The sequence below is a fragment of the Nilaparvata lugens genome, chromosome 8 (genome assembly GCF_014356525.2).
Source record: "Nilaparvata lugens isolate BPH chromosome 8, ASM1435652v1, whole genome shotgun sequence".
Classification (NCBI taxonomy): domain Eukaryota; kingdom Metazoa; phylum Arthropoda; class Insecta; order Hemiptera; family Delphacidae; genus Nilaparvata; species Nilaparvata lugens.
The window spans coordinates 2,408,386-2,432,613 of record NC_052511.1 but is presented as its reverse complement, the minus strand read 5'-3'; the positions used below and the strand labels follow the sequence as shown (position 1 = coordinate 2,432,613).

The 24,228-nt window shown below is 35.0% G+C and overlaps 1 long non-coding RNA gene across 5 annotated transcripts; it reads left to right on the top strand.

Moving 5' to 3' along the window:
* Positions 1–366: 366 nt before the first annotated feature.
* Positions 367–22,064, top strand: LOC111043514. Of its 5 annotated transcripts, none has more exons than XR_005571944.1 (5): positions 367–521; positions 11,184–11,302; positions 12,488–12,604; positions 16,700–16,831; positions 21,722–22,064. It is a non-coding gene; the product is annotated as an uncharacterized LOC111043514 (long non-coding RNA). The 5 variants fall into 5 exon arrangements; XR_005571945.1 differs by lacking the exon at positions 367–521 and adding an exon at positions 5,191–5,412; XR_005571946.1 differs by lacking the exon at positions 367–521 and adding an exon at positions 6,137–6,357.
* The last annotated feature ends 2,164 nt before the right edge of the window (positions 22,065–24,228 follow it).

Below are 24,228 nucleotides of genomic sequence, written 5' to 3'. Positions count from 1 at the left end.
AGTCACGCTTAGTCACAATACTTCACATTGCTGCTTATGGAGTCATGTCTAATTACAATGACTAATCAGTGTGAGTTGCGTCATAAGCAACTATGTGAAGTATTGTGACTAAACGTGACTAGTCTTGTCTTGACTAATCGGTGTGTGGCCAGCCTAAGAGTTGAGCACAGCATTTAGATACATGCATTATCATCTAACCTTTCGGAGATTTTTATCACCATCAACTTCAAAAATATATGAATAGATTGATCGGCTTAAATATTACCAGGCCTACCTGATTGTTTCCGTTTTCAAGTTGCTAATCTTTTGATTATGAATAGACTATGTTAAATGTGATTGTTAATTCCCCAAAATTTCAATGCCTTTCCTATTTTGTTCAGGGATGAACCAGTTTGCTGGAGATGGAGAGATACGACATGACGACATTTCTCAGTGCAATGCATCGATGCTGATATGAACTGGACAACCTGATGTGACTTGAGTCATAGACCAGAGCCTTCAAGTGTGCCTCTTGACAGCTGGTGAGTGTTGTAGAATACCTCCCTATCTTCACATTGTATTCTGTTGAGTTCTACTGAGCTTTGAATATTTCTTGCAGGCCTATAATTGGTCTTGCAGCTTATTACAAAACTGGATCTCATCTGATGCGCTTGTGTTTATTGTTGAATGTGATGTGGAGCCAAGTGATGTTGATGAAATACTACCGAAAAACGTGTGAGTTGAACAGTAGCTTCATTCTATGAATTACTGCAAATCTTACAGGTATCATCCGCTTCCACACTCTTGTCAAGTGCGTACAAATGACGTCGAGCCCTAAAGTGTGGATGGCTGCTATGGCACCGCTCGTCTTCAATCCCACCATATATATGTATACAGCGAGCCGCTTGACAAGTGACTTGACGAGAGTGTGGTGCCGGCATGACGAATGCAATGCTTCAGAATCGATGGCTCTTTTTGAGTTGTTGTGGAGCTGCCAAATATTTTATTTTATTGAATTCATAATTTTCAATGCAATAGACGCCGTTGAGCCAAGGAGAGCTTGTTCGCTATGGACGATTCAATGATTTTTTTTTTAAATATTATTAATCTCTTCAATCAACTAAAAATATTCAGTGACTTGAGAAATCTCATAACAAAAGAAAAAACTGAAATCGTTGAAGTAATTTATAATTTTAAATGAGTTTTTCTTCTTACCCATTCCTCTATATGCTATTTAATGTAGGATAGTCAGAAACTGAGCCGATATCCCATTTATTACATAGCCTCTTGTGCAGTAATAAATATTAGTGAATTGACGCTCGTATGCTGATAATGTTTAATGCCTGTGTCTATTATTGTAGAGAATTATTAAATAAAACTGATAGACATCTGTTTTGCCTCGAGTTTTTAAATTTTGAATTTAACACAACCACTTGGATTGTTATAATTAATTTTTCTCAAGTTATATTTCTTTATTTTAATAAATATCACATATCAATAATTATAAAAATGATTGAGATAGAAGAAAGCGGTTAAACTTCAGGTACTTCTTTCTCGATTTTTTATAAAATCATCCAGTAAATGAAGCTGACTATTGTGAATGGTGTAACAACCGATACTAGTACTTCGCTGGTGTAATCCAAGTGGTTGTGACACTTCAAATATTTTTATTCAATACAGATGAAATGGATCATTGCTGTGATTTTGTCTTCAAGTTCAGTTATTTGCTTTTTAATAACTTTTCTGTGACTTGCAACCCATCTCATCAGTCTTACTTGAATTATTGTTTACCTTCAAAATTACCTCCCTCTGATTCGGAACCTAAAAATTGACGTTTCAGTTGCACAAGCCTAAGATTCATGTGGGCTTACCCGTTAACAGTGAAAACTCAAAAATGATTTTCAAAAAATGTCTAGTTCCTAATCTGTCATCATATCATACCCCAGTTTAAAATCCACCTGGGACCGTATTTAGGTCACCGGTTTCCCACAAAATAATTTCATGTTTGTAGTAAGGTTCACGTTATAATTGCAGTATTTGATTAACATTGGCGTTGCTATCCTTGTCTATCACTCGAAAACGCAGTTAGCGCTGGTCTTTTCTATCTTTTTTTAACAATGTAGAAAAGTATTTAACTAACAGAATATTTTATCTTAATTTATTATGAAAATTTATTATTCATAATTGAAAAATATATTTTCCTGAGTAATGAAATAATTTTTAATAAGAATGAACAGTTAATATTGCATCTAATATATCGGTATCAGGTGCTATAGAAGGCAGTTCCAAGGCAATTCCAGTTATCGGTAACGCTGTTCTTCCATCTTTCTCCACTGCCATTATAACGTGGACCTCACTATAGGCTTGTACCACATTCGGCCACCAGTGGGTCGCCAAGTGTCCGAGCAAGTCGCGGGGCATTAGTTGTTATTGCGTTCATTACAACTTACTATTCTCATGTGAATATTTGTAATTATTGTGTTTTGGATTCAATTTTCGGGAGAAATCCTGTTTGCTTCCATGTTTTCATAAATAAATTAAATACCATATAGTGAGGTCCACGTTATAATGGCAGTGAAGAAAGATAGCAGAACAACGTTGCCGATCCTCTGTCTTGTCAATGCCTTCTATAGACGGTAGCTGATACAGGTTTATTGATGTAATATTAACTGTTCATTCTCGTTTAAAATAATCAATTGTATTTTTTTAATCAGGAAATTATATTTTTCAATAGTTTCATAATGAATTTTTATAATTAAGGTGAAATATTTTGTTAATTGATTATTAATTCTACATTGAGTGAGAAAAAGTGAAATTTTCAACTAGTCTAATAAGCGAGTTATAGATTGTTGAAATGCTAAACTCCGTTTTCTTTCCAGATCATAAACGGTTTGAACTCCGTTTTCTTTCCAGATCATAAACGGTTTCGAATTTTCCATTGGAGTATTTTTTTAATACATTCAGTATATCATTGGCTTTGTTCTAATGTGGGTTTGTCAAAATGTCCCTAAAGTGAGATCCACGTTATATTACAGTGGATGAAGATAGAAGGATAGCGATGCCGATTCTCTGCATTAATTAATTATATTTCTACACTGTCAAAAACATAATTGGCATCGTTGTGGACCTAGAAAAGGATAGTACCACCGGCTTTGTCGAATGATTGACAAGGATACCAAAACCAAAGTTGATCAAATACTGTCATTATAACAAGGACCTGACTATAGGGTCGCCAGCTGAGACACCAGATCCTGGCGGCCGGCTGGTGTCTCACTCGGGTCACCAATCGTGGTGTCTCACTGGTGTCCGAACTTGCTTTACAATGGTTGCTCTCTGGCGTCCCACTGGTGGCTTGGTGTAATATGAGCCACACAGTTTCATGTGGAGCAATTTTGCTGGATCAATATCGTGTCAGATATTAGAAATGTTGTCTAAAAGCTGTATGAAATGTATTATGTTGATCAACGAGTGCTTTTCATAGAAAGCATTGCTTCAGCTGTGAGTGTACTGTAGAAGGTTTGTAATTGCTTCAGCTGAGAATGTACAGTACAAGGTTTGTAATACTTTTATCTTATCATATTTTGCATCTGTCTCATCTATCAGTAGCTTGAGTTGTTGTCTGTTGTGTTGAGTGACCCTCTACTGAGCAAAACGCCACTTTCTCTTGAAAGATTCTTGTTTTCTCTTGAAAGATTCTTGTTTGTTTGGTATTCACCGCCGTTTTCAGTAGGCATTGTATTTAGTACGGTATTTGATGTGGGTTTGTCAAAATGTCCCTAAAGTGAGATCCACGTTATATTACAGTGGATGAAGATAGAAGGATAGCGATGCCGATTCTCTGCATTAATTAATTATATTTCTACACTGTCAAAAACATAATTGGCATCGTTGTGGACCTAGAAAAGGATAGTACCACCGGCTTTGTCGAATGATTGACAAGGATACCAAAACCAAAGTTGATCAAATACTGTCATTATAACGTGGACCTCACTATAGAGTTATAGTCCTGTTTTTTTTTTTACTTTCAATTTTTAACCATGATTTTTCATAATTAAAATGAAACCTGCTTATCCCTCCACACAAAGTATCTAACATGGCGCAAGCTGTTTGTAAATCGACTCAATATAACAGTTATAGTGACTGTCAAAGTTTAGCAAAAATAATTTAAGATTTTAATTTTTTTTACATGCTATAGGTTTGTCGAAATGTCCCGAGGGTTATAGTCCTGATTATTTTTAATTTACTTTCAATTTTTAACCATGATTTTTCATAATTAAAATGAAACCTGCTTACCCCTCCACACAAAGTATCTAACTTGGCGCAAGCTGCTTGTAAATCGACTCAATATAACAGTTATAGTGACTGTCAAAGTTTAGCAAAAATAATTGAAGATTTTAATTTTTACATGCTAGTAGCCGTAAATAAGAAATTGAAAATTAGCAAAAGTATTTTGAATATTGTTGTATTTTTCGATTAGTAATCATACTTCAAAATCCGCTCTAACATTTATTAGCAAAAATTTATTTATTGAATATTATTTCCATTAATTTACATGAATTTTCAAAAGACCTTGAATTTGTTTAGGAACTAGCCCAAAATACTGCATCCTAATAGGTTCACAAAAGATATATTTCATAAAAGATATTACCGTCTTTTGGAGGAGACGATAAGCTGTCGGTCCCGACTACCGTACCTAAAAAGTAGTAGTCGTCATCTCTCATCATCATCATCATCCCTCTTACTCATTACCCGCGCACAAGCCTAAGAGTTTATGTGGGCATCATCACCCTCAGTATTCGGTATTAATTTCACCACAGCAATAATTTATTATTTCTCTCTGTAATATAGTGTTGTTTAGAATAGGCCAGTAGTTCCCAAAGTGGGAAAAGAGAATTTCCCTTTTCCCTCCACCACCCTCAACATGTCTGTCTTGGTTGATGGTAGATTTTTGGTAATTGATTATATTTTCCACTAGTAAATTGTTTCAACTGCTAAATAAACTCTTGGGACGTGTTTTAAAATACCTAGAATGATATGGGGGTTCGTATTCACATTAGAAACATGCTCTCCAATCAGGGATAGTAATTTTTAGGTAGAGGGATTATTTTTTGGTAATTAGAATGAATAGATCAAAGATTTTCGACATTTTGAAGTTGTTGACGTCAGTAGAAGGAGAGAGAGCTTGGCTTGTCTTGCTTCAACACGCACACGCCCAATTCTCGAATAGGTTGAAATGCCAGTGGTTGTCTCTCGTTATCCTCTTATTACTTTTGAATAAGTAATGCACTAATTACTGTGGCATTATCATGAATATCTTCATTAAGCGCTCCCTTGTATGTATTTTATTTCGGAGTAGTGTTAATGTGGCTGTGAAATAGATGTGATTAATTTTGTGTCAGTGATATTCCCCTCTGCAACCTGGTCTTTATGCAGGTATGTAATGTAATAGTCATCAATCATAACTCATGCATCATGTTATAAATTGAATCTTATTATCCAATACTTGTTTATTTAGAATTCTAGTCTTGCAAAATCTTTTCATTGTTCATCTAGTGTTGAAATACAACTAGTCTGTAACCTGTGAGATATTTGAATACTGTAAACTAACAGGAAAATGCGTGATGATCTCATAAAATTTCAATTAATTTCCATGGAATTAATATATCTTCTGATATACAGTTTATCTGAAGCTTAATTCGGAATTTGTGTGCTCATTTCAAAAGTAACTGCTTTGTAGGATTTTGTAATCGCTCTACCCAGAAACCTCTACCTGGTTTCAAGATGTCCGCCGGCCTTGCTGGCATATTTTAGTTGATAAATATTTATTTTCCACTTTTATTCTCTTGAAATTACCAGTAAAGCTCCTGGAAAGTGTTTCAAAATTCCTAAAATGAATGGAGGAATCTTATCTTCATTAGTAATAGGCTCTCCGATAAGGGAAAGTAATTTTCTGGTGGTGAAATTATTTTGAAGTTTATTTGTAAAATTATCGAGTAGATTCAAGCCATCTTGAAATTTGGTTAGTTGAGGTTGAAGGTGCTTGTCTCAGAGCGTCGCGACGTGTCATTGACCACGTGACCGAAATGCCGGTCTCTGATTGGCTGTCTTGGTGACTATACTTTTTTTGACTAGAGTGGTATTTGCAACTTGTCTTGTTAGTTCACCACACACCACACGACGTTCTTCTTCACGGATAGACAGAGATGCTAGTGTTTCCCTTGTAAATGTCTTATTTATTCATATAAATAATGTGTTAATTGTGATGAATATGTTGATAAAGAACTCTTGTTATGTATTTTATTATGCTGTAGTGATAATTTGCTGTAAATATGAGTTTTGTGTTGGTGAAAGGTGTTTATTCTATGGACTGAAATCAAGGTATGAAATTAACCAAGATCATACCTCATCACTTATATTATTATTCAGTTGAAACTAAGTGTTTCAATTTTTTTCCAAATTCATTGCATTGTGATCAACAGGCTCTCCGTTGAAGGGTAGTTCTGGTTATGAAATTATTAAGCCTAACAGTTTTATTAAAACAAATCTCAATTAGAGTCACGCCATATTGAAATTTGGTTAGGTTGAAGGAAGGTGATAGAAGGTCATAGAATGTATCCTGCTCTCTGATTGGCTGAATATGTAAGCCGCTCTCTCATTGGCTGAATATGTAAGCCGCTCTCTTATTGGCTGTTAGAACCAACTTTCTCTGTCTTGTGGGTGACTGCAAGCAGTTCTCTTTGTACCTTGTAACAACTGGCAACTGGCTAGACTGCTGTTCACATTGCTAATCGTATTCTTATTTCTTTCTATCAAGTTTCATGGTAATTATTAAATCTATTATCGCGAATAAGTTTACTAACTGTGTAACAGAATGATATGTTCAATTTAGGGGTTGTGTTTTTGATAGCAGTGTAGTGAAATTGCAAGTCAAGTTTGGTGTTAGTGATACATGATTTCACCGTTACCGTTTATGAATTAAGGTATGGATAGTTATCAATTTATTACTATAACTTACCCTTTTGTAGGCTATATTTTACTTTTCATAAGCTAAGGCTATTAAATAGTAGACTTACTTATTTCAATCTCCTTACATTTAGGCTACTGTACTTCATATTATCATGCTGCAATAGTAGTCTATTTGTGCTAGGGTTTTCAATTAAATTTTTTGTCTTTGCTAATAAACTACGATGCAATTAAAATTATTTTTTCGTTATTATTTTCAAGTTTTCATATTGAAAATTAAAATAGAAATGTAGATTGCAATTTTTAGGTTATGTTCATGAGATTTAGGTTAGTTGTATTGAAAATTAGAGATGTGTCGTTCGGTCATGACCCGTTCAGATTGAACGAGTGATCCGGATCACACTCATTCAAAATTCAATTGTTTTTGCGGATAAGCCATGATGCAATTTAAATGATTTATTTGTTATTATTTTCAAGTTGTCATATTAAAAATTGAAATAGATTCATTTCTGATTCGTAGAGAGTTGAGAAGAATCGTTTTTCATTGAATGTGAACGGTTCAATTGTGCGGGTTGCGGTAGTGAACGAGACCGATTGACTCGGATCAGTAAAGTGATCCGAACTTTCCGTCACTGCTATCATGATCTTGAGTCAGCTTCAATAGTCGCCTCTTCAATCAAACTGTCAAAGTCAACTGTCATTTCAATTCAAACAGCAGATTGAGCAGAAGTCTTCGGGCGTTCGGAGTGATTTACATTGTTCTTTATATTTTCCTGTATAAATAACTAATAATTCGACTTGAATTCTTTATTTTTGTAGATTTAAATAAACTTAGAAGTATATTTTTCTGTGTGAATGTGTTTGTTTATAAAGTTGGTGAGTTGACTTCGATCATTTCTGAATATCAGGTTTGTAAAATCTTATCCAGTCTTCTGAATTTTGTACGTTTATTATTGACTTCACTTATTATTATCAGTTATTCTTTTATATTCAGTCCTATATCCTTGAGTCTAAAAATATTATAATTAGAATTTTCAACTGAAAGGAACTTCTTAAGGGAAGTGATATCTTTTTGGTGCTGTGTTAGATAGTTGAATTCAAAACATTTTATTCAATGAAATATAATTTATTTTGATCTTAATATTTTATGAATTTAAAATTTTTTGGTAGTAAGTATATAGTTTTAATAACTGGATGGGTATGATACTTTGTATTACGGGTTTAAATTTAGCAGATTATGGGTTTGAAATTTATTACCTTGGAGACTTCCACTTCTATTATTTACGGCGTTTATTTGAGGCTTTGTAACAGACTAAAAAAAAACTTTCTATTTGTGATATTTTTCAATGTTTTTCAATCTGTATACTATCGAGTTATCAAAATAAAGAAAAATACTTTGAATATTTTTTCTGATAATTAATTTTTGTGATGTGCGCGCTTCAAGTTTCAATTTTTGAAACTGATCATTTCAAATACGGCGAGGGTTTGATTCATGAAATTTTGACGGTACATTCTTTATGGTAAAAAGTAAAAGTATGGCTTTTGTTAGTGGAGAGTTCCTTGCGCAAAGGTCCCATATCGCCTGAATATATCATTCAAGCCGTCAAAGAGCCTCACGACTGTTATACTTCAGCCGGGACCGACTATATTGTTGATGGAAAAAATAGCTTTTATAAGCTTTAAAAAAATAGCTCTATATAAGACAATTTTTTATATGAGAAATTGTCCTTTTTCAAAAAATTGCTCTATATGAGACAATCTTTTTAAACTTAGATACCGTAACTCAAAAATTGATATTTTTAAAGAAATGTTCATTTATTCATCAACAATATTGTGAGGAATTGTCAAATTTCATGAATTTATCTCTTACAAAATTTGAAATTATATGTTTCAAAAATTTAAACTTAGACGCTCATATCACGAAAAGTAATCATCAGAGGAAACATTTCTAAAACTTTTTTTAATTTTTATAACTAAAGGTATACAAATCGACAAACTTTTCAAAATATTACCAGTAAAACGTTTTTTTAGCCTGTTTCACAGCCCTCATGCTAGAGGGAAGTCTAGTTGACTTGCAAGTACTTACTTTTAAAATGCTAGTCAAGATCCAAGGGTAACCGTCCACTGGAACCGTTTTCAACAGATCCGTTCGGCCGTTGGATCTGCCGGCCGTTAATTCGGTCGAAATCGGTCGTCCATTGAAACCGTTTACGTCAGTCTAGTTGAGTAGGCTGAACTATTGAATATTGAATTAACTACTATCATAGCCACCAAAATTTTTCATAAACGATTATATTGAGATTTTGAAAATTAAGTAAACAAATATCCACTAAATTAGTTATCCATTACAATAATCTTACCTTCCGATCCTATTTGTTCAGCAATCTTTGTCCACAGATTCCTTTGAACATCACGACGATGATATTGTCTCCTATATCTCACAATGGAACATGCTCTTGAACCAAACTTATCAACTTTTCATTGTTCATAGTTACAACTTATATAAAAAAAAAAAACAAGACTGTAAAACAATTTTAGTTTAGGAACAAATTTGTTGTCTCAGCTAGACTAGTTTGTTCGGCCGGATAGAGCCGGAAAATCCCGTTCAATTCGGATCGGAAAATTGATCGGCCGGAAACGGCCGTATGAACCTGTTGCAATGGACGAGCATCTATTCCTTTCTTTGTTGGGTGATCGTTCGGACGAGTTCGGTAGTTTTCGGCTGATGCTAGTTCGGACGAACTAGAACGGTGTTTCTAGTGGACGGCCCACACAATTCCTAAGCGACGACTCTAGGCTGTAGTAACAGTTGTATTACTTTATATTATTCTAGGCCATAGTCGACATGTATAGACTACAATAAAATATAGTAATAGAGTGCAGCCCTCGAGGTGGGCCGTTCACTGGAACCGATATCGTCCGAACTAGCATCGGCCGAAAACTACCGAACGATCACCCAACAAAGAAAGGAATAGATGCTCGTCCATTGCAACAGATTCATACGGCCGATCTATTTTTCGATTCGAATTGAATGGGATTTTCCGGCCGAACTAGCTAGTCGAGCAGAGACAACAAAGTGTTCCTAACTTGAAATCGTTTCACAGTCTTCTTTGTTTTTGTTTTTTGAAGTTGTTATGTTTTATAAAGTTGTAACTATGGACAATGAAAGTTGATAAGTTTGGTTCAAGAGCATGTTCGATTGTGGGATATGGGAGACAAAAGATATCATCGTCGTGATGTTCAAAGGAATCTGTGGACAAAGATTGCTGAACAAATAGGAACTGAAGGTAAGATTATTGTAATGAATAAATAATTTAGTGGTTATTTGTTTATTCAATTTTCAAAATCTCAATATAATAATAATTGTTTATGTAAAATTTTGGTGGCTATGATAGTAGTAAATTCAACAATTGGCTTCTACTGAACTAGACTGACGTAAACGGTTCCAATGGACGACCATATTCGGCAGATTCGTCCGATCCAACGGCCGAACGGATCCGTTGAATACGGTTCCAGTGGACGGTTACCCTTAAGCTGCGTACACATACTCGTGCTTCCAACCCGCACCGAGCACGCTCCTCCCTCCTACCGCCCACGTACCACCATCGCACAGCAATCGCTCCGCCTCCGCTCTCTACTCGCACCGATCATGAACGTTACGGAAGATGGTAGATCTTCTCGCGTTCCCCGGTCGAACCATTGTTGCTCGCCGGTCGATCATCAATCGCTCTGCTGGAGTGACGTTCGGTCTTGGAGCGGAACGAAAGTCTGTACGCACCTTTATACAGCGCGGCTACAGTCGTCACTTAGGAATTGATGCTTGAGATTTTGTGTTGAAGTTGAGAATTTTTCGATATGATAAGATACATGCGTCTGCTACTCCCGTTATAAGGTTGACCTCTTGAAGAGCTGACTCCTCTAAATATAATTGAATCGCTTCCCAGTGGTTCGGAACCCACTTCGTTCCAGCTGTAGGTCGACTTATCTCTCATCATCATCCGTCTCATTACACACTCACAAGCCCAAGGATCATGTGGGCATCAGCCTCAGCAAAGAAAGTGAAGCAGACTGGATAAGACAATGAGATTGGTTTTCATAAAATGTAGCATACTTATATTTCTATATTTTATGGCATAAACTCGTATTTATCATTATGGTTTTATTGAATTTATTTATGTAAAACTCCTACATAATGGAAAAAGAGTTCTTTAAATTTCAATGCATTTCATTATTTGTTGTAGGTATGAAGTGGATTGGAGGAGGTGGATGCCTGGATGCTGATGTGAGCTGGGCGGGCGGGCATCGTGACGTCACTCCACCCTTCTGTCATCGCCCGAAGCCTCCAAGTAGGGCATGACAGGTGAGTCTTGTCACATGCCTCTGTGGCCCGGTTGCCCAAAGTCTGTTTAGTTATAACAAAATATGGCTGGCTCAGGTCTGGTGTCAGAGTTTTCAGGTCGCAACTGATCAATTTCAGGGCCTCTGACATGACCTAACGACTGCTTTTTAGGCAGCCGGGACCGACGGCTTAACGTGTCCATCTGAAACACGGGAGTGGCCCGAGATAAATATCTTGCCCGGTCCGGGATTTGAACCCGGGCCTCTGAATCATAAAGCCAGCATCTGATCCACTCGACTACGGCCACTCCTATTAAATGCCATGAATACAGATCAGAGAAGGATTCTTTGAAGAGAATACTTGTCTGATTGGTTTAAGTATCATTTAATCAACATTAAAATTTAACAGATTTTTGTGCAAGCGGGCTGAATCTTGCAATTTTATTCGGTTGAATTTTGAAATTTCTAATAAGGCTCAGGTTTTGCGGCTTTTAATCAATGTGTACTGTTGATGGTGTGCCTCTATTCAATACGTTGTTCAGCGAGTTGAAGCCTGCGGTTCCTTTCTAGAAGTTGTGTAATTCTGAGTGCCGGTTGCACAAAAGCCGGTTAAATTTTAATCGTGATTCATTCCAAGAAAACCAATCAGAAGCGGTCTTATAAAAAAGGGCTTCCCCGATTGTTTCTCGTGAAATTAATCACGGTTAAAATTTAACCGGCTTTTGTGCAACCGACACTGAATAAGAAGAATAAAAATCTTTATTAATTGAGTGATTGAATACAATATTAAGATATCACATTAGTGAGATATATCAATGCTTTCCGTTTTATAATAGTTAACATACTGATGGTGTTTATTCATTCAATTTAATCACAAAAATACGTATTGAAAGAAAAACAGGCATAGCCCCTTACTATTTATTTCTAACACAGTTTCGAAAAATATAGTCCAAATTCTCAATCTCTGTCAATGCCAAAGGTTTATGTCACTATCATGTTATTATTTTGATGTTAATAAAAATTAATTATCCACTTTTTAGTACTAGCATGTTCACTGTGGAATAATATAGTAGAATCCCCCTACTCTGTCTCTGTAATTTATTTTTTTTTAGTTTCAAATAGAAATATTCTGGGGTGATGAGAATGCAGTCTTGTTTTGATTTGGGATTTAGCAATTCATTTCTAATGTGTTGGTCTATGTTTTCAGGTTGATCGAGTCCAGTCGTTCAGGTTGCACGAGGATAAGGGGGTCCAGTCTTTCCCCCCCCCACACACACCTACTTCTCACCACTGTGGGACGAAGCTCGAGACTCGTTCCAATCAGGTAGGCTACATCATAATCTTGTGCATTTTATTTATGTTTTGAAAATATTGTTTGCACAAAATTGATTGAGAATTTCACTCCTAAATTTTTATATAAGACTCATGCCCGGTTTCACCAACCTTGATCAAATATAGCCTAGCCATGGTCAATTAGACCATAGTCAAAATTTGATCACTCGTTGAAACATACAACTGTTCCACCAACCTCGGGATTGATCAAAACTCCGTCGGTCAAATCTGAACAACATGTTTGCTATTGGCTACATCTGATTTTTATGGATGGAAATTACTGAGATATTGCAATTTTTCAAATGATAATGAATTAATAATTACTATTATTAAATGAAAATTCAAATTAAATTTTGTTATATATTAAAACCCCATGATACTTAATATCAGTTTCGCTGCTCATATTCAGAGGGTGATTTACTGTCAAAAATTCGGGATTGATCAAAACTCCGTCGGTCAAATCTGAACATGGTCAACATGTTTGCTATTGGCTACATCTGATTTTTATGGATGGAAATTACTGAGATATTGCAATTTTTCAAATGATAATGAATTAATAATTATTATTATTAAATGAAAATTCAAATTAAATTTTGTTATATATTAACACCCCATGATACTTAATATCAGTTTCGCTGCTCATATTCAGAGGGTGATTTACTGTCAAAAATTCAGATTACTGTACTTTTTTCTGTAATTACTGTACTGATTTTTCTTCATATTCATTATTTCGGGGCAGGCCACCTGGGCCCCTTTCTTATATACGCCCCTGGCACAGACGTTTTGTATAGTCGCACATCTACATTAATTTATGATAATATTTCAAATATGAATTGAATACTTTCATACAAAGAGATTTACAAATCACCATCATTTTTGACAATTTTTTATGAACAAAATAACATTCCAATTCTAATGAGATACATTGAAGCAGCAAGGTTGATCTAAGGATTGAATAATATAGGCCTACTGTGTCATAAAAGAGTAAAGCAAATCTTTTTCAAAATCTTCCTTTGTTTTCTATACTTTAATAATTTACTAATTAAAAGATTCCGAGAACAAACCTAATAAATAACTTACTACAACTAAATTCAATCGCACTAGAAACTTTGCAATTTTTCATTGCGTCAAAAACATATGGTAACCTACAAACAAGCAAGGAAATTGATCGAACCAGTCTTGACCGCGTTCAAATAATTTGATTGCCCGTTCGGCGGCAGTCAAACTTAACCATTGGTTTGACCGTGGTTAAACTTAACTGGTGTTGGTGGAACGAATTATTTCTGATAGACTTTAACCATGTTCAAATTCCTTGACCAAGGTTGGTGAAACGGGGCATTATTTTTATTATTCAATGTTGAATAAACGGTTCGATGTTTGTAGACTTCAATAATTAAGGTGTACTCTTTACATAGAAATTGAAAATCAAAGAACTTTTTTTAACACTCATATTTTATTTTTCGCAAGATGTTTTAACTTTGAAATCATTTTAATTTTGATGTAAATACAATTAGACCTACGGTACACTAGAAAGTGAACACAGTATGGTTTACTATATTTGAAAAATTACTTACAATTACAAATTTCAAGGATTGGTATTAACTTAAATATAAAGCCGATAAAATTGATCGGTATGATGCATCAATTATTGACTTGTAACTACTCTTATACCAGTAGTTCTCTGAACAGTAGACCTCCCGCAGTATTCTCACCCACAAGTACCTGATTGAAACTGTAGACCTTATGGAAATACAGCAATAGACTGGCTTCTCCACACATCTGTGTAATCACTTGTCAGCTGATTTATGTTAAATAATTATTTTAGTCTGATTTTTACTCTAATATTGGCGTATAAAGGAGGCTCCTTTTTCCTTTTATAATATCCTTTAAATGCAAAATTTCCAAAAACCTTGTATATACGTCGACGCGCAATTAAAAAAGGAACATACCTGTCAAATTCCATGAAAATCTATTACCGCGTTTCGCCGTAAATGCGCAACATATAAACATTTAAAAACATTAAGAGAAATGCCAAATCGTCGACTTGAATCTTAGACCTCACTTCGCTCGGTCAAATATTGTGACGTGATATTTGTTGTTCTAGAATATTGCATAATTATGATTGCTATGTGATAATTGGTTGTTTTATGTCTTACGATAATTCATATTATAGCATTATTGTGCAGTATAAACTGTGCAGTACGATTCATCTAACTTGGCAGCGTGCAGAGAATAGGCCGACCTGTGTGAAGCATGGGTCATTTACTGACAATTTATATTAATTAATCCATTTATTTATTCAATGATATTCAAAACACTGTCAAGCCACTTCAATGCTACTATATTTTTTATTTATTCATTGAATATTTGCAGATTTTATTTTAATATAATAAAGACTTGAATACTTATAGGACCGGTTTCCGAGCTTGGGAATCAGCTTAGTTCTACACTTTAAACAGCTGGAGTCAGAAAATTGGCTTTCCGAAACGGGGCGTAGTTGCAGTTTTTATGATAATCTCTATTTTTCCATTTCTATAAATGGAAATGTTTTTCCTTGGCGGAATGAAACATTCCTAAATGATTCAAAGTAGCCCAAATGTTACACTATGTTCTCTTTATTTTACTTTGTGTTCAAGTTTCTAGTTTTTCGAAATTTAATTTAAACGTGGACTGCGACTGCGCCCCGTTTCGGAAAGCTTATTGACTGACTCTGACTCCAGAGTCTGACTCAAGCTCTGACTCCAGCTGTTTAAAGTCTAGCACTTAGCTAAATCCCGAGCTATAGTGAGGTCCACGTTATAATGGCAGTGAAGAAAGATAGGAGAAAAACGTTGCCAAGTCTCTCCATTTTGCCACTGACTGTACACAGCTGTTACTCAATTCATCCCATTAAATTTAATCTAATAATAATAATTATCATTTCCTTGATAAAATAATCAATTTAATGTCAAATTGATCAAGAAAATATATTTTTGCTTTCATGACAGATCCGATTTTTATTCTTATACAAACCTGAAATGGCGGCTAATTTAAAAAGCTGTGATACAACAATCTGCATTTCAAAACAACAGAAATTGAGTTATTTGGTAGGTATTCTATTCCAATTTCCTTTAAAAATAATAGAAAAAAAGAAATCATATTTAAAAATAAGTAATTTCAATGGATTAACTCTGAAATAACTTTTCAATATTATTTATATCGGTACGAGTAGGTCTAACCTATACGGGTAGGCTAACTTAAGCATGGATGAAGTCTAGGATGGTTGGTTATCAACTTTTAAAATGTCATTTCAGGTATTTCAATTTGTGTTTCTCATAAGGTAATGTTTAAAAATTATTTCATTGTTTCAAAAATACATTTTAAATCAATATTATACGACTTGTGTACTCAAGTATTCTGATAGAATGAAGAAAAAAATGGCTATTATTTAACGAAAATCCTAAGAAATGCTGTACATCACCCCGAAGACTTCTGCTACTGCAGACATTGACAACAGGGTAAGCATTACGTGTAAGGGTAAGCATTCCTGACTAGCAATTGGGAGGTACCGGGTTCGATTCCCGGGCTGGCAACTAATTTTTGGATAGTAGTTCTCATCGAATTTCCATCTAGCTGTTAACCCTGTTGTCAATGTCTGCAGTAGCAGAAGTCTTCGGGGTGATGTACAGCATTTATTTAGGATTTTCGTTAAATAATAGTTATATATTAATTAGCATTTGAATAAATGCATTCTCTATTTAATTCCATCTGTAAAAAAATGGCGGCTGAGAATATGGTTTGTTCAGTTCTGTACAGTCACTGTCAAAAGTAATTATAAAATATTCTGGTAAATAGACAACATTGCAAAGCGAGAGAGAGATAGTGCTATCAGTTTTGTTGTATGATAGAAAAGGACAATAGTATTGTCAATCGTACACTGCCATTATAATGTGGACCTCACTATAGGTAACCGGCCCATAAAGATACGAAGATTGATTACAATGTGTAGTTGGCCATTATGGTAGGCTATGCTTGTTTGTTTACATCTTGAATTTAATTGATGTTGATTACACAACTGGATCATAATGTGGCTGATTTTTGTTTGCAGTGAGCAGAGTGAGAGGAGACGAGAACAGCACAGCGAGCGAAGTGAGTTCTGAGCGGTTGCATGGAGGAGGATTGTCATTTAGTTGCTGTTGCTAGAGTGAGAGACGAGATGGAGCGGACGCTGCATTATCAGGTCAGTGTCGACAATATTATTTGCAATTAATTCTACTAGCCTATATTTATTTATTTTTTTAAACATTAAAAAAATTATAGTGAGGTCCACGTTATAATGACAGTATTTGATCAACATTGGTGCTGCTATCCCTGTCTATCATTCGACAAAGCTGATTGCGCTATCCTTTACTAGCTCCGCAACGTTGCCAGATCGTATTTTTTTCAATTTATTTGCCATATATACAAGATTTATACAATTACAAATTCACATAATAATTGGGTACATCATACAGAAATTCAGAATATATACTCTATTCTAGAAATAATAAAAATAAATTAGATATAACATAACTGAAATCCCAGTTGTACTCATTTTACCGGCAGTAATTGCTAGCAGAGACACGTGTCTGATCGCTAGCAATGAGTATTTAACAAGGTAGAACTATTAACAAAATATTCGATCTCAGTTATGAAAACGTTTTTATTCCATCATTGAATAATATATTTTCTTGGCCAATAAAATATAATTAATTTTTACTAGAATGAACAGTTTGATATTACATTAGATACACCGTATCAGTTATCCTCTATAGAAGGCAGTGGCAAGGCAGAGAATCGGCATCGCTATTCTCCTATCTTTATCCACTGCCATTATAACGTGGACCGCACTATAGTGGTGCATATTGCAGCTATAGTCACATTCACCTTACAGAGTCAGCATCTGATTAATATTGATTTGCTATCCTTGTTTGTCATTAGATAAAGCAGATAGCACTATTCTTCTCTACAGAGTGATTCATATTTATGGGAACCCTTCAATAAATTGGAGACTGTTGTAGATATAATACTGTGACTTTCAGGATAAGTTATTGGTCAAAAATACTCTACCTTTTGACGTACAACTGAATTTCAACCGCTCATAAGGGGGTGACTTAGGGGTTGTATTTCAAATATTTTAAATGTGAACACCCATTGTGTGGAACATCATTTTAAAGGCCTTTTCAAAACAAGAAATATGGCGTCGATAAAAATGTTCTATGATACTTGAATTCAAAATGGCGGCTGATTGAAGTATTAGTTTTTAAAGATATAATTGATAAATTCAAAATGGCGGCTGATTGAAGTTTTAGTTTATAAAGATAATTGATAAAGTTTAATCAGCCGCCATTTTGGATAAAGGTATCATAGAACATTTTAATTGATGTTATATTTCTTGTTTTTAAAAGGTCTTCAAAATTGTGTACCACACAATGGGTGTTTACATTTGAAATATTCGAGTTACAACCCCTAAGTCACCCCCTTATGAGCGGTTGAAATTCAGTTGTACGTCAAAAGGTAGAGTATTTTTGACCAATAGCTTATCCTGAAAGTCACAGTATTATATCTACAGCAGTCTCCAATTTATTGAAGGGTTTCCATACTTATTATGACTCACTCTGTATCGTGAGGTCCACGTTATAATGGCAGTGAAGAAAGATAGGAGAACAACGTTGCCGATCCTAAGCCTTCTATAGACGGTAGCTGATTCAGGGTTATTGATGTAACATTAACTGTTCATTCTCGTTTAAAATAATCGATTATATTGTTAACAATTCTACATTGTTTAAAGACGATCTGGCAATAGAGCAGAGCGAGGAAAGAGATAGTGCTATCCGTTTTTGCTGGATGATTGACAAGGATAGCAATACCATTGCTAATCAAACACTGCCATTGTAACGTGAACCTCACTATAGCACCGTACCGTTGCCAAATTGTTTGTAGGTTAGGCCTATGTAGAAATATAATGACCTACAAACATATTTTTATCTCAATTATTGTGAATATTTATTATTGAACCATAATATAATGCTCACTTACCACATCTACCCCGCTATGCGGGCGTCTGAGACGAGCTGATATTTTTTCAGCTGGTTAGCCGGATGCATTGTCTCTTTGAATGGTCACTAACCGTAGGAAATGCATGATACACATGTTGTCATACATTATTGTGTCATCAGCGAAAGGCTTCCAGCAAATTATTTTGAGGTTAATAAAATGAGCAGAATTGATGGTGATGTAAAATCTCTCCATAATAAGAAAACAAAGATATTGTCGTCAATTTCACTATAATATTTATTAAAAACTTTGAAAGAGTACCATGGTCCATGCTTCCGTGAGCTATACAAACAAAGTAAGGCTACAAAAGCGAATCAGTTTTTTTTTTTTTTTTTTTAATCCCATTGCAATCTAGTCTAAAAAGACTAATGAGCAATTTTTTCCTAATATAATAACGGGTTAAATATTAATAAGATAGGTAGTTCTCACCAGGACTACTACTTCTAGCAACTAACTTGGAATTAACATTAGATAATAATAGTAATATATATAAATAAAGTATCATGTATTATAATATACACCATTCACACTATCAACACTGCTCTGCTTTTGACACTTTCACTCCACAGCACCACACAACTCGAAGGGTTGGTCCGCTTCAATCTGCGCAGCATATGTGTGTTGTCAAGTAGCTGAGCGACTTCTTCATTTTCATGCCGTTGGATCCTGACTGCATGCTTGCGTGCGAAGCGCCCAATCTCTGTTGCACCGAACTCCACCTCCAGGTCTCTGTGAATGTCGGCGTTTCGGCTGAATCTTGGAGCATCGACAATGTTCCTCAAAACTTTGTTCTGGAATCGTTGGATTACATCGACGTTGCACTTGCTGGCACAACCCCAGAGTTGGATTCCATACATCCATATTGGTTTCAGGATTTGTTTGTAGATGAGTATCTTGTTGTAAGTTGAGAGAGCAGAATTTCGGCCTATCAACCAGTATATTTTTCTATATCTGATACCTAGTTCTTCTCTCTTCTTCTTCACATGTGCTTTCAATGCAGCCTTGCATCCAGAGTCATGCCTAGGTATTTGGCCTCGTTAGCAAATGGAACAGGTTCCCATTGATGGCTAGGGGAATTGCTCACATTTCTGTTTGTGAAGTTGACTTGAACAGACTTGGTCTCATTCACTTTGATTTCCACATTTGCCCAACTGGAGATTTCATCAGCCGCATCTTGAAGTTTCCTCATAGATTCCTGACTGTTGTCGCCCAGAGTTAGTACAGCTGTGTCATCAGCAAATGTTGCCACTGTATCATTTTCCAACTCAGGTAGATCGCTAGTAAACAGTAGATATAGAATGGCCCAAGAACACTACCTTGAGGTACTCCTGCTCCAATTTCTTTTAGCTCTGGATAGGCGTCTTCCTGCTTGACTCTGAAATATCTTCCCACTAATACTCCAATATTTCAGTGTATTCAATTGGAAGCATAGTTCTTAATTTTGCTAATAGGCCTCTATGCCGCGAATCAGTTGATGAAAAATCTTTAAAATACGTGAGCATTTGCTACACAGTTCAGGAGCATATTAAGGTAAGAGTGTAAGGTAAAGCTTATTCATATGAAAATGAGCAAATGCTTTTGCTCTGGTTTTATTCATATGGGCTATTGTCAATTTCACTATAATATTTATTAAAAACTTGAAAACAGTTTACCAACACATCACCAGCTGTAGAATTAATAGCGTGAAAAAATGTCATCTCTATAATATTCTTATAATATCAATAGCCTTCTTATAATTTTCTACACTCTCATCTTCTTAAATGCCTATTTCCTATTTTGTGATGGTTATCTTTATACAGTAACTTAATACTATCTTTAGTATTTATTCTTTTGTAGGAATAATGGTGATATATATATATATATATCATGGTTGAATCTAAAAAGAGTTTCATAGTTTCCTCTTCCTCATACGAATTAGTTGAGCCATTTTACTATGAGCAAAAGGTGATAGCTGCTCTAGACTAGACTCACCTTTTTTGAAGTATTTGATTCAAAAGTTGAGCAAATGCTCTAGTTTATTCATACAATTTTGAGTATAAGCTTTTACTTTTGGGCAAATGCTCAAACTATTTTTTTGATTAGCATGAGCAAACGGTTTTGCTCACGTTTATTCATAGAAAATGAAGCAAATCCTCCATATTTCAGAAGTATAAGCAAATGCTCAACTTTATTCATATGGGCCATTATCTTTGTTTTCTTATTATTTTGAGATTTAGGTTTTTGTATCTCCAATTTTTGTTGTTTATTTTCTCTTCACTGCTCTTTTGAGGTTGAATTATTTTTCTATTATTGTCATTTGTAATTTTCCGGTGGTTTATTTATCGTTATTGGTTGTTCATTTTATGTCAGAAGCCTCTCGCTGATGACAAAATATTCATGATGAACATGTGTTTTGTCTGCCTGATAAACGGCTTGTTCTACCGTGAGTGGCCTGTCTAATAACTAAAACTATACTATAAAAGCTAAATAAACGCTCTCCATAAGGCTAGGCGCACACCAGTCAGTCAAGGCAAGACAAGACATGATCAGACACGTTTAGTCACAATACTTCACATTGTTGCTTATATGTTCACAACTCACTCTGATTAGTCATTGCAATTAGACATGTCTTCATATAAGCAACTATGTGACTGAACGTGTCTGATCATGTCTTGTCTTGTATTGACTAACTGGTGTGCGCCTAGACTTAGAGGCCATATGCATTTTCTGAAGATGCACAAAATAAATTCAGCGCATATGTCGCCAGTATAGTACTTTGGCCAAGCTACATGAGACATTTTTTAGACGTGTCGGCAGCTCTACGATTGGCTTGGCGTTTGGGAATCAGATGATGAGCAAATCGGATAGCTTCCTGCCTTGCCGACTCGTCTCTGAAACGCCTCATTTGGCTTGACCCTCATGCCAAGGCTCTCCTGCTGGTTGATAGACGTCCCTGTTGATAATGTCCCGGTTAATGTCCGGTTTCACTGTTTGTCATTTATCTAAGGCTTATTAATTTGTTATGATTTTAATGGTAGTTTGTATTTTTTTATAGGACATGGAGGAGAGAGAGACAGACAACGCCAAAGAATAGCCTGCTCAAACGGAACAGTGGGAAGAAGAAGAAAGATAGAAGAAGACGCAGCAAAGAAGATACATTTTTACAAAATAGTGGGACTCTAGTGTAAGAGTTTAAGTTAAAACTACAAACATTGACATTGAAAAGTGCATAACAGTGATTATTATTGATGTGAAGTGAAAGGACTCGAATTTACTTTCATTCTTAAAAGACGTTGAATTGATTTTTATTTTGTTTGTTATGTTCTTGATATTGTGCATGTTTTGCTGTAAATAATAAATGCTTATGGGGTGGGTTTCCTATTTGGGGTATTTTCAGGTATGTGAAAACTACAAACATTGACATTGAAAAGTGCATAACAGTGAATTATTGATGTGAATGATAGTGAAAAGACTAGAATTTACTTTCATTCTCAAAAGACGTTGAATTGTTTCATATTTTGTGATGTTGTTGATATTGTGCATGTTTTGGGGTGGGTGTCCTATTAAGGGCATTTCAGGCATCGGAGGCAGCCGATGGACGGACGGACCACGCAGAACTTCAATCAAGGTAAAAGTCAGCTCTCGACCGATTGTAACAGTTCAATCTAGTTATTTTTCTGAATTCTTATTTCTTAAAGTTTTATTTTGAATTCATTTTTTTCATATCTGAATAATTTTGTCCTATTTCAGTGAATTGATAATATTATTATTGATTCACTGAAATATTAGAGAATTATTATTTTTGAATTTCATTTCTTAATCTGTTTAAATCCCAAGTTTTATTCTTTTCTGTAGAATCCTAAATTAATGTCTTGTTGAACTGTTAGATCGGTCCTGGGCGACTTGTGTGGAATTGGTAATTGCATGTCTCGACCCCCTAAGTTTTTTCTCAGCTTTTATACTTTTGAATTTGTTTTTATTTTCAGTTGCTTTGGAGGAGAACCTTCAGTTCGAATTCAATATCGAATTATCTGTCGATAAGGGAATTTTTCTTTAGTTGTTTCCTTTTATTTTTTTGAACTTTCCCCTGCACTTCATTTTTTTCAGTTTCTTACTTTCTGTTGCTTTGGAGGCGAACCTTCAGTTCAAATTCAATATCGAAGTATATGTCGATAAGGGATGTTTTGTTTAGTTTGTTTCTTTTAATTTCTTCAAAACTGTCCCCGATTTTATTTCAGTTTTTTATTTTTAGTTTGGGATTTTTCTTGAGTTGTCTATTTTTTTTCTTTTCTTGGACACTATCTATTCTATCAGAATTTTCTATATTATATTGTTCCAATAAATTGTAGATTTCTGGGGTGCTGCCACACTGTTTGCTTTTTTTCAGGAGGAAATCGTCATGATTCATTTCTGTTTTGTTTTGTATTGTTTGTTGTGTGTTGTTGCATCTCTCAAAATATTGTTAGCTAACTTTTTCTATTGTAATAAGTTTATACATTGTAAAGTGTAATTTGTATGTACTCCCTTCCTTCTTGCACCATCCATTTATATTTCTTACTTCAATTCACTTTATTTCCTTTCTTTTTACTCAATTCATTTCCAACTTCTTGGCAATGGTTCAAAACCCACCTTAACCTCTATGTCCACTCATCTCTCATCATTATCCATTCTATTACCCACGCACAAGCCTAGAGCTCATGTGGGCATCATCCATCATCCAATTAATTTCTTTCAAAAACTGTCATTATCAATCCAACTATTTTACTATTTCCGACCACCTTTCGCATAAAATAATCTTTCCCTCAATTTATCAATGCATTACTCTCAAATTTAAACCCCTAAATCTAAATTAATATTAAAATTGAGTTCCCAATCTTCAGTGTAACCTGAATCTTTGAAGAGCCGTCTCTGCTAATAATAATAATTTAATCTCACTTAATAATAATTGAAATGCCTCTAAATAAATAATTCTACTTGAAGCTTCAAGTCCACTTACCTTTCATCATCATTCTTCCTATTTCACCCACACACAAGCCTGTAACTTATGTGGGAATAATATTCTGCTTAAAGAATCTATTTTAAATCTAAATTTCAATCCATTTTGAATGCTAATTCACATACCTTTCATCTACCACATTGTCATTAATATTCTACTCCCATTGTAGTAATATCACTTGAAATCAATCATTAGGTTTCTTTACCTTATTTCACGTTCACCAATATTCTCAACGTTTTACTTCTAGTTTTGGCTCCTCATTCTCCCATTATCTATCATTCCATTATTGTTTGTCTCACCACCATTCCTTATTTAATATATCACTTTCCTTTATAACCCGCCCCCACCCCACCTATAAATTACCTCGCATTCCTTAAGCCTTGTACACACGTCCGTACAGATTCGCGCGAACAATCGTATGTACATATGCCTCAACATTCACTGTACGTCCTTGTGGACGCGATCCACGTTTGCCTCGGCATTCAAAAAGCTATCTGATTTGCAGAACACGAAGACATGGTAGATGTAGATTTTCCACATGACAACAATGGCGTCATTCCATCATT